Source organism: Lissotriton vulgaris, chromosome 2_1 (assembly GCF_964263255.1).
Source record: "Lissotriton vulgaris chromosome 2_1, aLisVul1.2, whole genome shotgun sequence".
NCBI classification, from domain to species: Eukaryota; Metazoa; Chordata; class Amphibia; order Caudata; family Salamandridae; genus Lissotriton; species Lissotriton vulgaris.
In genome coordinates this window covers 1,569,161,122-1,569,179,371 of record NC_141687.1, presented here as the reverse complement: position 1 = coordinate 1,569,179,371, position 18,250 = coordinate 1,569,161,122, and positions in this window count along the sequence as shown.

Sequence of the window (18,250 nt, the reverse complement as noted above, 5' to 3'; positions counted from 1 at the left end):
ATAGAATGCTAGAAGATCCACCTTCAAGCTGTTTGGTATTACCCACAAAGCAATACATAGCAAATTACCACTTTTCATCTGGAAAAAGTCCTCAAATGCATTAAAAAATTTGCTTTTTTTCTCCAAATTAGCACTTCGCCTAATAAATCCCGCCATATGGGAAACAAACTATGGTTGGAACGTTTTTCTCTGCCCAAACAGTCAAACTCATAGCTATACACAACTCAGGTTACAGATGCTGCTGCTGAGAGAACGCAATACCTGGAAGAAATAGCCATGGTGTGGCTGAGCTCCACACATCAGCAATTTCTGGGGGAATCCTTTACAACGGAGGAAATAGTCCAAGGCATTGAAGCGATGAATGGTATGAAGGCACCTGGGGGCATATTAGCAAGAACCCCGTTAATATTATCGCCGTTTTAGCGGAAGGAAACTGCAGCTAAAACGGCAATAATGGGCTTGCTTATATGTGTTATAAAATTCCAATAGAAGCACAGGTTAGATGTGCCAGACATCTGACCTGGGCTTCTATTGGAATTCCATAACGCATATTAGCAAGCCCATTATCGTTGTTTTAGCGGCAGATTCCTGCAGCTAAAACTGTGATAACTTTAACAAGGCTCTTGCTAATATGCCCCCTGGTCTTGTTGTCTTCACAGACATTTTTTATAAAGCATATACACATTTACCTGCCCCACTCCTCCTTCAATTATATTGGGAGGTCCTGGAGGATAAGGCGCTGCCACTCACATTGTGAGAAGCATTAATCATACTGCTTCCCAAGCCTGGGAAGGACCCACAGTTTTGTGGCTCATACAGGCCACTCTCATTTTTGAACTTCGATAACAAACTGTTGGCCAACATGATTGCGACTATCCCTCCTACTTGACCAAATAATCTCACCAGCTCAGTCGGGCTTTGTCCCGCACAGATCTACTGCTCTGAATTTGCACACACTGTTTGCGGTGCTGCATAGGATCCCACCTGAAATTCCCACAGTTGCCACATTGTTGGACACCGAGAAGGCGTTTGACTCCCTGGAGTGGCCTTTCTTAATAGCTACACTGTGTAAGATGGGTATGCCAATGCGATTTGCAGCACTCATTACTGTACTTTACACTTAACCCATGGCACAAATACTTCCTAACAGGATGCTGACCCCCCCTTTGTCCTGAAGCAAGGTACAAGGCAGGGATGCCCGCTATCGCCCGTGTTATTCATTATTGCTCTTGACCCCAAATACGGCATTTACAGAAGCACCATATCCATAGGGGGTGGCAGTTCAAGACGGGCCCGCTCTTGATTACACTTTATGTGGATGATGTTATCCTTTATGTACAGCACCCCAGTGAAAACCTGGAGCCCATACTTAGAGAAGTAATTCGATACAATACATTATCTGGGCTCAACATAAACTGGAACACGTCTGAGGCATTTCCCTTGATGGCGGCGGCGAATGGTATGGACATTGCCATTGTTAAATATCTAGGGGTCCAAATCTACAAAGAGGCAGAGCAGATAGTACGATTGAATTATGGACAGGCGTTGAGCAAACTAAACATGCAGTTAGAACGTTGGCTGAAACTCCAACTATCACTGGCCAGCCAAGTTGCCATTATTAAAATTGTAGTGCTGCCCACATTTGTGTATATGTTCCACAACATCCCCATCCAGATCACCAATGCGTTCTTCAACACACCATGCAACACACTATGCACCACCCTCACATGCCGGGTCTGGGGGCGCAAACAACACAGGATCAGCTGGGACACAATGACCCTGCCATATGAACAGGGGGTATGGAGTCCCTAATTTTCAACTGTACGACTTAGTGGCCCAGTGCAGTTTTTCACACCACTGGTACCATCCAGACACTTGGGTCCCATACGCTAAACCAGAAGCGTACCTTACCAATCCGATCCCGCTTGCTACACTACTGCCAATGGGCCTCCCTACAGACCCATGACATTCAAACTGTATCCACGGCTAGCTGGTTCAGGAAGTGACTTGCCCTTCTGGCCGGAGGTCGCTCGCTGTATTCCTCGGCTCTCCTTTTAGCTGGCAACCCATGGCTGCCTACCACACAAGAAGCGTTAGTGCGCCAAACCTTCACTAAATACTCACTCACCACCATGAGCATACTTTTTCTGGGGGGACATGCGGTTTTGAGAATGGATGGTGCCCGATTCCATGGGAGCCCACTTATGGACCAATTTATAATGAGGAGGTTGCAAGGAGCCTTCTGAACCCAGATCCCCAACTTTTCCCTGGAGCCGGACAGCTTCTCCCCTTTCACACTATTCATTACTGACACCGGAGGGGAACTCTTAATATATAAACTATACAAGGGAAGTCTGGCCTTCCTTCCGACCACAGATATCAAGATTCGAGAGACATGGGAAGGCAATCTCGGTTGCCCAATCCCAGACTCCCAGTGGAACTACTGCTGTGCACAAACACAGAAGATTTCCCTTAACCACAGACACAAACTACTTCTTTTCAGAACAGTACCTTTGTTGTTGTTAATGTAAAACAATAAATCAAGTTTTTAAAAAACTATTGGTGTCTGAGGAAATGGAATTTACAGACCTCTGTCGTGATGAAGTTGGATTTTAAGTGACAATTCTGAATAAATGCCTCTTTTTAGAAAGTTGGCATTTTCTTGCCCAAACCTTTTGGTGCATACAGTTTTTCCTGGGTCACGTGCCTAGGTATGTTTGGCAGTTGGTCTTTGTTTATTCCTCCCAGGGAGCCAGAAAATAGAGGATCTGGGTGTTGACAGGATGAGCCATCCTGTCTGTTTGACAGGGGCGGAGCTGACACCTGTTACTCTTGAACTTCAAAGACACTGCCTCAGCTCACACACACAGGAATTCACACTAGCTCATTGTGCATGCATAGATACTGGGACCGGGACAGGGAGGCAGGGAATTCTAGACATAACTCCACAATCCACAAGTTTCTTCCATTCCAAAGTGGTTACAAGTTATAAAAAGGTGGCCCTTAGACCCACTCTTCAGTACACTCCTAGACCTGTGGTTACTACAGAAGGACTGCCCAGCTGCTCTTCTACTTAAGGCCTTTACTGCTGTCTGAAAAGGAAGACTGGACCTGTAGTGGCTCCAGGGGTCTGCTTACTTAACTGTTCTGAGCTACAGGGACATAACAAGCTCCAGAGGCCCTCCTGCAATTGCAAAGCTGACCTCCTGTACTGGACTTGTCTGGACCTGAAACTAGACCTGCCTGAGCCCTTCTGGCCTCAACTGGAGTGTGTTTCTGATCCCCAAGAGGTGCACCTCATGTCCTGGACCCTAGGTGTGACTTCAGTGGAGCTACTCCTGGAAGAAAAGGAGAAGTCCTTAATTTTTGGGCACTTTGTGACTTCAAAATCTTGCCATCCACTCCGCCAGTCAACTCAAAGATCTGGTTATTATTTGATGCTTTTTTATAGTGTGATCATGACCCTTGCAGGAATCAGAGCACTGTACAAGTATAATGAGATCATATTAGAGAAAAATGCAGACTAAGGCAATACCCGGAAAGGATGGGTATGCTTTACAGTGTCCAGAGAGCAGAGGAGATAAACCAATAACAAACTAAAGTATCATAGTCCAGAAAACTGTTGGATCATGAAGTGTTTAGAAAAGGAAGGGTAGTGTCTGGACTGAGAAGTCACAAACACAAAGTAGTCGGTATGCCGTAGTCATAAGGAGAATTGAGGAATCAAGATGGATATCTTAGGATCTAGGGAAAAAATTGTCTCATAAGTAGTACTTTTATTTCTTTCTAGAAGGATACAGTTGAGGGATTCATTCTGACTTGAGTGGGGCAAGGTGTTCCAAATTCTTGGAGCATTCCCAGAGAAAGATTGGTTGTAAGTTTTCTTCTTGTGTTATCTCTGAGGTTTCAGAAGTAAGATGTTGGAGCTTCTGGATGATCTGGAACCACCAGAATTTTCTAGTTTCTGAGCAAGATATCTAGGGGTTTTGAAGGGGAACGCTTTGGGGCATATTTTCAAGCAGCTATCAGAAAGTTAACGGCACTTTATCACAGCCAAAGTCGTGATAAATATATCGCCCCATTCACAAGCTGGTGGTAACAGCACATAGCACCAGTTTATCTGTGATAGCAGCTGTAAAAAACATCGCCACAGAGGACCCCCCAACTATCACTAATGAGATGCAGAGTAGGCGTTCCAGAGCAAAAGGCAGCGACAACACCACTCCACAACATTCTCAACGACCAGCCATATCGTCGATAAAATCCAAAAACAGGCGATTAGGCATGTTAGCAGCAGGAAACTAATACTTGCTCTGACCTAGTGTAAAGTCGGACCACAGCCTGCACCATGAACGGAAGCCTAGCCCAGAGCCACACCTGAAGAACAACAGATGCCATGGAGCCACTAATCATGCAGCCCGGACACCCAAGAGGGCCACAACACCCACAGCCACCATCCCCAGGACCCCCCTTTCCAACCCCCCAGACAAAAACATGCCACATCGACTACACAGAATCAGGTACCAAACATTCCACCTTATGACGCACAATCACATCTGGTTACATGCATGTGTCGACACAATTCAATTCAAAACGAGCTTTATTCGATTTTGAGCAATGAAATCATAAAAGCAAACATATAAAAATAGACAATACATCATCATATCATATACATTTAAGAAAATTCATTTATACACGGCTATCGTACAGAAAGTTCTGAAATGTTCATAATATACTTGTAAACATGTTGTGGTTCCATTAAGTAGACATTCCAGTAGACATTTCATGAAATTCAAATGCTAACAGCTTTCCTTTTCCTCAATACGTTCTTCAGGAAGCCCACCATAGAACCGGTACAATAGTAGCTATCGAGCATCTGTAAATATGTAAAAGCAGGGCGACTATTTTTAATAGTGGGTTTAACCATCTTAGCCTCTCGTTAATATAAAACGTACAGAATAAAACCACATGTATAGCGCTTTGTCGTGAAACTTTATCGCACAGACATCGGCAGAGTTCCCTTGACCAGTCATTAATCGTAGGGTACGTAATTAGATGGTGAAAAGTCTCAAACCTAAATCTGGTCAAGCGATATCTGTTGTATCTGCCCAAAACGTATTGCAGATATGGTTGAATACTACGTGTGGTAGTGATCAGTTGATGATGGATCACCATGGGTTTATTCAACTCAAGTGTTAACCTATTTTCTTCTGGGTGAGCCATACACCTTTTTAAAGCTTTTTTCAGTTAATGAAATTCATACTATTGGGCGGGGTAAAATATTCTGGATGGCCAATGTCCTGCATAAAATTTTCAATGTATTTCAGCCATAAGATGTCTAGTCTCATTGCGCCCCTTATTATTTCCCTGTTAAGTCTAGCACTCTCTGTGGTCCACATTCTATGCAATAGCAAAACTGGCTGGGCCTTAATCAGGTCAGAAATGTATGTGACCCCCAGCTCATAATAACAATATAAAAACTGGTACACTGGATGGAACACTTAGAAGGGACCTCAAAAAGACATTTTCCCTGCGTTGAATTATAGTGCAGTCTTGGAATCCCCGGATCTCTTCCCCATAAACTGCTATACTCACGCACTTTGCCTGGTACATCTTTAATAACATTTCTGGTGGCCTTTTCCCTAATTTTTTAGAAAAGTTAAAAAGGGCTACAATGGACTTCATGAAAAGTAAGGACCTAGCTTTAACTGCTGGTGCCCAAGATCCGGATCTGTAAAAAAGCACGCCGAGGTAGCTAAATGAAGGGATGGTTTACACATCGCTCCCCCCCCCCCACCTGAAAAGTTCTATTCTTACTTTTCATTGTCCAGCATGACACCACAACAGTTTCTTGGCATTCAGTTTTTAGGCCAAGCCTATCCAAAAAAGTAGTGTAAAAAAGAAAAGCCCTTCGTAACTAATTTACACGCGGGCCATGAGGACAGCGTCATAGGCATAAAGGAGAGATGCGATCGGGCGGGAATTTACAAGTGGCGGATCCCTGGTATGTGACACCAACTCCTGTTCCAAGGCGGTGGTGTATAAAGAGAACAGGAGTGGTGCCAATATGCAACCCTGCCTTACACCTTGTTCTATTTTAAATGAGGCGGTACACTCGTCCTCGGTACCGTAGCGGACCTTTGCAGTGGCTCCGGTATATAACTGTCTTAAAAACTGAATTAAAATAGGGTCAACTTTCAATTCATTAAGGACACCCCACAACTTTTCATGAACTACACAATCGAAAGCCACTGAGAGGTCTACAAAGACTAAATAGAATTTCCCTACTTTGGCCTTAGAACATTTGCCAATTAAAATACTGACATTCAAAATCTGCTTGTTAGTTCCTAAACCAGCTCTAAAACCACATTGGACGTCGCTTAATATGCCTTTTTCTTCGGTCCATCCCTGTAGTCGATCTAGGACAATCCTGCCTGCTACCTTCATCAGAGAATCCAACAAAGATATCGGGCGGTAGCAGGCAGGGTTCTCTCAATCACCCTTTTTAAAAATGGGGACTATAATGGATTCGGAACATGTGCTAATAAATCCTCTTTCACAGCCTGCTTGTAAAACCCTGGTTAAAATGGGGCCCCAAACCTCCAAATTTTACTTATAAAGGTCAATTGGTATCCCGTCAGGGCCATAGGCTTTACCACTCTTACTTGCTTTGACTGCGGCATTTACGTCCTGAAGCGAAATATCAAATTTGATAGGTATGAAGGGCTGATTTACACTCCCTATTTCGGGCCTCTCGAAAGCTTCCTCGTTAGACTTCTGCCTAGCATATACTTTGGAAAATAAGTCAATCCAGGTCTGGTCTGTTATGGCCAACTCAATGGCTGGCACATCTATTTCATTAACAAGGAAGGGTGTGTTTACTGCTGCCCAGAATTTAGAGCTATCTTTAGACTCAGCAGCCTCACTGAGGTCCTTCAGGCCTTTTCTTTCAGCTCCGATATCCTATTTTTCCTTGCTTCATGATACAGTTTTCTGCATACTCTTATCTCGGTCATATCTCTCTCCTTGCTGTGTAAGGCCTTCTTTTGGTTTAAGTAGCTTTTGGTACAATTTTTATCAAACCAGCCTTTCTTTGTGTTACAGGTGCCTTTATGTTCTTTAAATAGAGTGTTTCTGACAATCCCAGTAATATTCGAAAAAGCAGTTAAAACATCATCATGTGTCGGGCTGTCACTTAGACATTTTAAGATTGGGTCTAGTGCATTTACTACTATCTCTGTACTAAATTTTGTAGGGTCCCTGCTTCCCCAACGGATAGCATATCCATTTTTTCTCCCCAGTTCTATGTCCTTCATCCACGCTATGTTATTACAAGTTCTCTTTGGCATCCGGCACAGGAACTTTTATGGTCACACTAATAGCCAGGTGGTCGCTCATAACATTGTGATGAATGTCATAGGCTTTCATGTGGCTAGCGTAACGGTTTTGGGATGATGATGAAATCGATAGTTGATTTGGCACCTCTCCCTATAAATGTATAACCAAACTCCACTATAGGCGTGCAGACGGTTTGAAAATCCCAGCTCGTGTTTAAACATGATTTCATTGAACTGCTCGCCTTTTGTGGTGTGTTGGAAGTGGAATGATGGATCATCGTTATCCAAAGTTAAACCACACTTCCCAGAACCCGCCACTGGACACAGACTAGTATTAAAATCCCGCCCCAAATAGGTACAGTTTCAGTGTTGGCCTTTGATTTTGAATTGGCAATATCTCCACTGACCTTCTCTAATATGGATCCCAGGTGGGCTATTTCGATGTTATTATAGAAATTTACAAGTAGCAGTGCATTATTGCGATCCGTCTGTATTAAAACCATTTGGTAATAAATTTCAGAACTGACCATCACGCTCTTATGTGTGGCCAACAGATTCGAAATATAAACACGTAATCCACCTTTTGGCCTACCACTAGGTGATTGGATTGCAGGAGTGTGGTATGTCTTATACCCATTTATATGTGTACTGTTGATAGCCCAAGTCTCTTGCAAACAGAGAACAACAAAAGTATTAATAAAAGTTGACCAGGCTGGATCATTCACCTTATTCCTTAGGCCTGCCACATTCCAGAACAGGATTCTACATAGCTCCAATTGATTATCAATTTGGTTCATGTGGCCATCTCCTGGGAGATTAGCACTACCTAAGGTACTTTCCATTTCAACCTCCCATATTTCCATGGCCGGGTTCTGAGGAGATAGAATAACCATGTTATCAGTATTTGGCGTATGCTTATGTATATGGTGACCCCTACCAATTGAATGTCAATCATTCTCATCTAAGGAAGTAAGGGGACTGAATCTGTGTGACACGGCCACATTGTAGCCTGGTCCCTCTTGTCTCGAGCCTTGCTTACCATGGTCAACTGGGTTATTCATGATATGTGGTGGATAAAAGAATCCCAGGGAACGCACTCGAATAATGGTATTAGATGTGTTTGATTTATACATTCTTGATAGGACTTCCCTAACTAGGGCCAGTGAGCCAAACAAAAGCACTATGCAATCTCCTTCGTAGAGTTTATTACGTTGGCCTACCCAACCCACCCTCCTCACTATCTTAAATTCCTTAAAAAGAGTGTTTGTTAGACCTGTCCTATTACCCAACCAACTAATAGTCTTATTTCTTAAGGCAGGCCAATTGTCTACGGTTGCTGGTGAAAGTTGGGGAACGTCAACTAAGATAATAGTATATGGCGTTGCCGCTGGGGGGAGGTTAAGTATTTGTGCATTATATCTCTCCCCAGAAACATTGTTGACCTCCTTACTGGTATTTACTCCAGCCCCTCGTTCAGTCCTTAGTTTACTACCATCCCAGCCCAAGACTTTAGGTCTAATTCTCTCTTCTTGTTGTGTGTGACTTTTGGCAGAGAGTGTGGGAGCGTTGGGCAGCTGGTCCTGGCAGTCACCCCGTTTGCTAACTTCTAGATTTTTCGTATTTGTCAATGAAGTCGTTACTAGTCGTTAGAAGTCATTGTTTTGCTACGCCATTACATAGTGTGTCTTTCTGGGGGAGTCCTAAGAATTTATCTAGACTAATTTCTATTTTTTCCAACCTTTATGCAAGGGTATTAATTGATCGCAACACAAATTCTGTTAGATCTTTTATGGCTACACATAGCTCCGCTACTTCGCTTGGAGTTACAGTGGCCTTTTTTTCCCCCTCATGGTGACCAGGTCCCTTTGTGTTTTGTTCCTACCCCCCTGTGTTTTACCATATGGCCTTTTTTATTGGGTCTTAGGGGATCTAGGGGTATGGGCAAGGACCGGATGGATTACTACTGCATCTCCAGCGTTGTTGTTAGCAACCAATGGTTTGGGCGAGTTACAACATTTTTTCTTAGGTGCTAGTTGGTTGCTTTCTGCAGAGTCATTTAAAATATCCTCAGAAATTTCCTGAACACACCCATTATTTAGTTGTCCGCAAATAGCATTATCAAGTGCCTCTTTCCCTCCCACCACTACCCGACTTGCATCGCATGTCACTATGCTGGCCGTATCATGTTGTTGTGGAGGGGATGGGATTGCAGATTCGCTGTTTATTGTTTCCTCAATAGAGATAATATTTGTCTTTCAATGTCTCCAACTGCCCCTGTTAAGTAATTTAGCAGCGTCATATTAATCTTTCTATGTTTACTTGGTGCTTTGGATATATGGCTCGCAGCCTGCTTCATTTTCCCCATTTTGTTCCTCCACTAGAGGTTGTAGCTCTCAAAGCCTCAATGTTGGTACTACACAACCCTTGTAAACTAGCTGGATCACTGTGTCCCCGACGGGAAAAAAGTGCTTAGTGCTTAAATGAGCTGGACCCCTTGATAAAAACCAAGATTAAAAACTGTTAAAACATTTATATATTATAAAAAATTATAACATTAAGCTAAAAATGAGCCAAGCATGTGCGTACAGGAATAAGTGCAAAGTGCTAAGTCCAAATTTGTTAGCAGCGTAAAGTTACGTAAAGTGCAAACTGCAATTAATTTAGAAACTTCAATAAAATGTCAATAGATAAAGACTCAAAGGATTCAAATTCCTGCAATGGACGCTGTCACTGTCACAGTATCTTTCTTGATAATCCCAGGTTAATCCCGGGTCTGGAAAATTAGAGCGGTGGCCCAGCCCAGCCTCTTCCAGCCTCTGACGGGCACAGATGGGCCTGCCCTTGGCCTGGGCTTGGCCTGGGAATGCCCGCGTGCGTTCCGCGCTGTGTGAGGGCTGGGCTGGCTATGAAGGCCTCCGGGGCCCTTAAATGACATCCTCACTCTGTGCCCCAGCAAAGCCTGCTGGATGTTGTAGGCCACGACCACTTGGCCGTTGCCCTCATGGTGGTGCGGTGTGGCGCAGCGAAACTGAGCGATGCAGCTGACCCCCAAAGAGAGGAGGTGAGGGCTGAGAGTTGTGAGGAAAGAGCAGTTTCCCTCACGGCAGACAGTTCGAGTAGCGCGTCAAGCAGGGTTCTTCAGGGTGTGCCATTGCAACCAACCAGGAGCTCTTTGAAAATAGTCGTCAGCTTCACAGCATTATTCTGCATTTCCGTTCCAATACTTTGCAAGATGTCACCATGTGTCGACACAAAAATGAGCATCACACATTCACCTTCGAAGCAACAAATGAAAATGTATTAAGACAAACACAGAACAGAAAGGAAGACACATGGCGGCACCCCTCGGGACACTCCGTAGGTCACAGTCTGCAAGACAAATACCATGATGAGAAGGTGTGTCCTGCACCCATCAAGGGACAGAGAGAGAGAGAGTGAAGGAGAGAGGGAGAGAGATAGATGGACAGAGAGGGGGAGAGAGAGATAGACGGACAGAGAGGGGAAGAGAGACATAGACGGACAGGGAGAGGGAGAGAGAGATAGACAGACAGAGTGGGAGAGAGGGAGATAGATGGACAGAGAGGGGGAGAGAGACAAAGAGAAAAAAAGAAAAGCGGCAGGGAGAGAGAGTGTTGACACGGCGCACCCAGGCCACACTGCTCACCTGCTGCCACCGGTGTGTCTCCAACCACTTGCTGATATGTAGTGCTGTTCACCAGGTCCCACATCTGAGACAGACCCGTCATCTGAAACATAGTATGGCAAAGTACATACAATTGCACACAACATCATTGCCTGTCTGCCCCATCGCACCCAGGATGCTGCGCCCCAGCCCCTTCCACCGCCCAGCGATGCATGCCCGCCCCTGCGCACCCAGGCCTCACTGCTCCCCTGCTGCCGCCGGCGTGTACAAATGAGGGCCCACCACGTGCCGGTGCAAGCCCCAAGCCCACGGACATTGCACTCTCCACATCATGCAACTCCGCTCCGTGGGCCCCCAGGTCTCACGTTTGATGCTGGGTCTTAATTTCTCCATGGTAGAGGACATACCAGTGCACCCTGCATCATTGCAGGCTGCACACCCGCCCAGCCTCATGGGTGCCACTAACCCTGTGATCCAGAAGGCAACACCACATGGCGGTAGGCCCACGCTGCCTGATGGCTCAGTCCTACACTCCGGTCCAGCAGGGTACACAAAACCTGAGCTGTCCAGACCTCCAGGACAGGGCATCATCGCCGGCTGCACACCCGCTCAGCAATTAAGGTGCCGTTATCTCAGTGCACCGAAAGTCATGTCCCGGCCGCATGTGCCGGCCGCAGTGTATCCGGTGCCACCAAGTCTGTGCCCGGCTAGTCATGGGCCCTCAATGATTCGGTATCATGGTGCCGACGCTATCATGTCACCTCCAGGCCTGCAGAATGTGATGTCACAGGCCCCTGGGCCCCCATGCCTCAATGCATAAGACATGGATACACCCCGAGAGAGGTCAGATATGGTGCACATGCGCACTGCCCTTTTTATTGGCAGGGTCCCTTGTGCTGTGACAGAGTGCTGGATGGGTGTGGGTGTAAACCAGCTGTGAGGGAGGGGCTGTGGCATGCTGACAACTAGACCTGTGAACAGCAGATCACTACAGGGGAGACATGGCCCATGTAAATGTAAATGTACATGTATTTATATAGCACAAATCACTGACCGAGGTCGGTATCTAAGCGCTTGCTTAGGGAACCCGTCCTGGTATTCCCCTGTGAGATAACCCCGGCAGGGTATCCACAAGGTGAAAGCCAGGCATCCCGCCGCGAGGGGCCATTGTGGAGATTAAGCAAGCTATTGCCCAGAGTCGCAGAGTGTGAACCCGTGAGTCGAGAAGGCACCGGAGCGAGAATTATCGAGTCCGTGGAATTTTTGAGCCCAAGACCCACCGAGGCAGGGAATTGAACCCTGGTCCAGGGCCGATCTCAGCTTCCGGGGCTGCCGCCTCTAACCCCTGAGCCACACTTCTCCACTGTAGCGTTGTACCCCCCCCGTGAGTGTAAGCGTAGTGGGTTGACCTGCCGTATGTCAATCCTGGGTAAGAGTTTGAACAATGACCCTGGGGCTCTGGGCGTGGTTCTGACGGGGCTGGACAAAGAAGGAACTAATGCGTGTTTCCCCATTGTTTCGTCTGCGCCACCCGGACAACATTCAGCAATGTGTCACCCTGTGACCCAAGTCCAATGACATGAGCCACATGGACGTAGGGGGAATTCACTGACCCTACATTCATCAGTACTATCACACATGAAATACCATAGACACAACACATCTGTGTGATTTAGAATGTTTAATGCATATTCAGTGGAGTGTTGCATCTGGAGCAGTGCAGGGCCATGCACACCCTACATTACGATGTTGGCCCTTGGAGGGCCAGCCAGTGTTCTTCAGGAAATGACAAGTCCAAAGGACGAGGAAGAGTTCAGTTCGCAGTCTGATTGCTGTGTCATTGGCGCTCAAACAGAATAGGGCACTCCACTGCGAGGTCCAAGGTGAGTGTGGCAGAGTGCATCGGGGGACAGTGGAAGGTGATGATGCAGAGGGCAGAACTAAGCTGAAACCGGCCATATGGTTGAGATGAATGCTACTGCGTCCTTCTTACCATGATGACGCTTTCATCCGCCTCTTCGTCCTCTGCTGTACCATGTGCCTCACGTGTGGGTGGTGCTGGCTTTTCTCCAGCACTGTGTGCCAGTGACACCTTAGGGACCGGAGGTGGAATGTCTGTTACACTGTGTGGTACTGACACTACAGGGGGCGGAGATGTGGATGTAGGGGTAGCAGCAGCACCAGGCCTTGTGGCAGCAATGCAATAAGGATGGTTTTGAGGTCCTTGAGGAACCCAACTACCACTCACTGGTGTGCAGCAGTGGCAGCTGCTCTTTCCGCATTGGCTCGCTCCATAGTCTCCATGAGCCTCCGCATGTTTCCCACCTCAAGGTGCCTCAGAGCGGCTCCAACGAGCTCGATGGAGCCGCTCTGAGTAGTCAGTCATTCTTGTCTCTGAGTCAGGACTTTAGCAATGTCAGCCATGGTTCATTGGAGAGCATGGGGAGGACTGTGGGTGTCTGTTAGGTACTGTGAGTGGTCCCTGACGAGACTTAGACACCCACTTATGGCATCTAGTTTGTCTGCCATGCGGTCGAAGTCCACCCGCACCTGTACAGCCAGCTGCTCCTGGCATCCCAGCACACAGATTTGGAAGGCCATGAGTTCTTCGTGGGGGTCCTGGGAGGCAGCCGTGGTGGTGGGTGCTGCCTGCTGTGTGGTCTGTGCAGGGGGGCGGGTGTCCTTGTTGCAGCTGGGCTGCCCTGCTCCTGAAGGTGGGTTGACGTAGCTGTCAAGAAACTCTTATAGGGCGTTGGAGTCGAAGCTGTGGTGGTCCTCTTTGTCATCAGGGAAGAGAAGGTTGGGCTACTCTTCAGGAGGTGTTGATTGTCCCTCTGCAATGTGAAGGGGAGATTCAGTTTAACAATGTGTTGCATTGTACATGTTTACATACAGACTGAATGACTGTGCTTATTGTGGCTGTTTGGGAGGAGCTGCCTATTTGATGGGGAACAGTGGACATTTTGACAAAAGACGCGTGTGTGTGTTCATACTTGTACATTGTCATCTCACATTTCCCTGCAATGCAACTTGTGCTTGGTCAGTGTCTACACCCAGTCGGCACCAGTTGTGTCCTGTGTTCTGTTATGGAAGTTTTGCGGTTTGTGCCACATTGTTGTAAGTGTTGCTGTGTGTGTGCTGCATATAGGGAGGGGTGGCCCCTGCTGCTCTGTTTTGCTGCCCCTTATCCTTTTCCTGTGATGTGTCTATGCCTTCTGTGCTTATACAGTGCTGAGATGTGTCATACTTGGGTACATTGGTCTCTTGGTGGGTGTTGGGTGTCTGGGGCATAGTTTGTGCGCTTGACATCATTCTAACGCCTCTTGACTTCTTCCATTGTCCTCTTCAGCACTCCCACTGCATTCACCTTCTCCACGATGGACTGCCATAGTCCATTTTTTGTTGCCAATGACACAGTTGATGTGACAAACACTTGTTGATGGTGTTCGACCACCTGCATTATCAGGATCCTGTTTTCCTGCAGACTGGAGTGTTTCTTCCTACTCTTCTTCTCCTTCGCCTTCCCTGACCCCAAGGTCCCAGGCAGGTCCTCCAGGGGGCTTGTAGGGTTCTGGTTCTCCTCGGTCTTTTCTCTGGCAACATCCATTGTGCTTCGCTGTTGTTTGGCATTTGTTTGTCAGGTTTCTTTTTTACTTTTATGGTGTTTTTTCCCACTTGGCATGTGTGACTTGCAGTTTTGTAGCTGGTTTTCGTTAATTTCAGTATCGCGATTGGCCTCATTGCAGCTTTTTTTGCGTTCATGTTGTCGTGTTCATATCTAGGACCCTAATTCGATATTCCCGATTTATGCCCTTGTGAGGTTGTAATCAATAAATATCCTGATAAAGGCATTAATATCAGATTCATATTCAGTAATAGCCCATGCAATCCAAGGCACAGCACGGCTATTCCCATCGACTCCTAGGAAGCACAACGCGTTCTTTAAACAAACCAAGCCTCCAGCAGCCCGGGAAAACCCCCCTGCTTTTGTTTTGATTTGAACAAGAACTCCTGAAGTTCAGCAAGAACTGTTAGTTCTTGGTGACGTCTTATGTCCAACCTCACGTCAAACCCGGCACCTTTCAGGTATAAAATATCAACTGTTGCCTTAAGCAAACACACGGTGGTTTGGAGCAGAGCACCCATCTACTTGCCCGAGAGCCCAGCTGATGCGAGTGCCCACGGAAGCCGCCCCTCCTGTTTGACGCACTGAGAGAGACGCTGTCTTTTTCTCCAGCCGAGAAAATCCAGCTCCGGTGTTTCCAGCCTACCCTCGCAGGTTGCTGGGATATCGAGTCCTGAGGGAAGAGATACCAGACCTCCCACATTCTATTACCAAGGTATGGAGCTGACTAGACCCTTGAGAGAATTCTTGATGCAGATTCTTGGCGAAATTATCTTAACCAACTTAACTTAAAACTGCTACTTACTCATCCCTTCCCAAGTATTAGGCTTAGGTCAGGCACACCGGGGTAGGCTTAGTTAGAAGCACCAGTTGAGTACTTTAGTCAATGTATTTATGTATGTATATATTTTATCCATTTTAAAGTATCATATGGCTAAGAAACCGTATCAATGCTTTTACAGAATTATTTCATAATACTACTTTTACTGTACGCACTTTACTTTACTTTAAGTATTGCAATTGTGGCAATTCATTTCTTTTGCATGTGAAAGAAGACTGCTCAATAAATAACACATTTTTATTGAAAACGCCCGTCTCTCTATTTCTCTGCATTCTGGTGAAACTAAGTATGCACTGCTGACTGAGTGAAATAGCTGTCAATTGTTTTCACACAACTCTAGAGATATACTCTTAATCTGAGGGAGCAAAGTTGTCATGTTTATGCGGTTGTCGGAAACTGAATCCCTTCTTGTCTGACCAGGGGAGCTTGTCCCTCCCGATTTCATTCAAGAAAGTTTCCAGTGACCTCTGAGCTAGCTGGCGCAAACCTAAATTAAGTTTAACATAGTCAGTAGAGACCTAGATGACCTCAGTCCTACGTCTACACTGCTGTTTATGTTATTCCAATGTGCAGAGCCTATTGGAAAATAGGAACTACACTACATGGCGCCCAACGTTTGGTAAGGCGATAATCTAACGCAAGACACTAGAGTAACTCAGTCGTGCTTTTTCACACAGAACCCTTTCCCCATAAAAACTCCAATAGACGTCTGGAGTGGGTGAAAGGTTAATATCCGCCGGAACGTAGTAGGATGAGAATCCTATGTATTCGTTTATGGTTTGATCAACGTTGAAGTATACAGTGTTCCAGAATATTGTGCACCTAATCTTTGTTTCCTTGAAACTCGATCTGCAACAGAAAACTTTCAATTAGTTCAATGGCAGAAAGTGACGAAGAAAGGGAGCGAGCAAGAATAGCAGCTCGACTCTTAGAGGAAGACGCAAGTCTCCATGAAACCGAACCGGATGCTATAATCATTCCGGTCAATGTAAGAAGAACTATAACTCTAAACTTATAGAAAATGGACTGACACCACGAGGTGGTACAGTAATATTCGCGATAGAGGCACATGAATATCGGCAGACAGAGGTATTCTATTCATGGATACATTTTCCAGCAGCACATGCTACGACAAAAGACTTCCACTATTACAAAATAGAGGAACCTCCGGATCAATACACTCCTTTCGAGGAGATTGAAATTCCACTAAAATACCAAGAGCACCTGCTCTGGTTTAAAGGCGCCCTAAAACATAATGATCACATCACCAGGCTCGGTCCACTAGGTAGACCAGGAGCAACGTGGCCGGTTCTAGCCAGCTACACACCACATCCAGACATTGATAAAATGTCAGTTCCTGTACTTTCAGCTCAGCTAAAGCTCTGAATTAAAATACATAGACAATTAGTCCAATATGTCATGCGGACTTCAATAGTCCAACCGACATTTAACATTCCACAGCAGACCCCTCACCAGGGGAACATAAACAAAATCATACCACAGAACATACAATCATGTCTTGGTAAAGTACCCATAAAACGGGAACAAATTCCATTCTGGTTAGCACAGAAAATTACTCAAATGGAGGCAGTATTTCCAGATACTACTCCTACTGAGAAACACAGAATTCTGACTATCTGCCTCCCGATGGGGATCGCACCACATGTGGAAAACTGTGACACTTGGGGCACAGTTTTTGCTTCCATCTACACAAAAACACATGATGTCCCGTCTATGGCGGTCATACCAGATGTATTAAGACAGATTCAAAATGAATACGGTCCAGAAACAGCTTTAACTCTGGGTATGAAATTACTAAAAGACTTCAAGCTGGTCTATATTATTAGCCAACATAAAAGGTGAAGCCGCATCTGTGGTGATCCGCCAGAAATTGAAGGAAACAGATATAGCAGCCCAACAATTGGAACTTGCCAGAATCATAGAAAAATCCTATGAAGAGCTAGGAAGAGATAGTTTGGGTGGGAAACCGGTAAAACCCCAACTAACCGAAAATCCTGAAAAAACATTTATTAAAAATAATTAAAAGACTCCAAAAGAGAGTTGGGAAGGTAATAAACAAACCATTGCAGGGAAAAACTTTTCCAGTCCAGAGGAAGGTCTCCTCAGCGTAGAGAGATCTCCAGGCCGAGAAGACAAGTCTCCCCAAAGGGAACCCTCTGAAAAAAGATACAACCTTAGAGATGGGGATAAAATAAGAAAACCAGACAGATATCAAGGTGTTGATACACGTCCCTCTAGATCCTTCTCACTGAATCTTTCTCGGACTTCCTCACAGAAATCGGAAAGAAGAGGACGGTCAGAACACAGAGAAGAGCACGTCAAGTCCAAAGACAAGGAACCTGCTCATCAAAGTAAAAAATTACAATTTTACAGAAAGAAGGTAGCAAGTATTAAGATTAAACATGCCGAAAATTCAGAGGACACAGCTGAAAAACGGAGAGTGGGCCCAGACAATGCTAGACAGCGGAGCAGAAGTCAGCATAGCTCACAAGACCCTGATGAATCTTCTGGAGACAGTGGACACGAATGTGTACATTCAACTGGAAACTGCAGACACACGAGTTAGTGTGGCCCATAAGCTATATGAAATAACATTACGTATAGAGGGAGATAAAACCAGGAAAATAAAATGTGGGAAAAAACTTTCAAAAGGCTATGACATTCTGTTAGGTGAGAAAGACTGGCCACCAGAGCTTGTCAGGGAGTGCCCTCATGGCAAAGAAATGATTATGCCTGCCTTCTCGAATCATATCCCGATTCATAAAAAATACACATATGCAAGA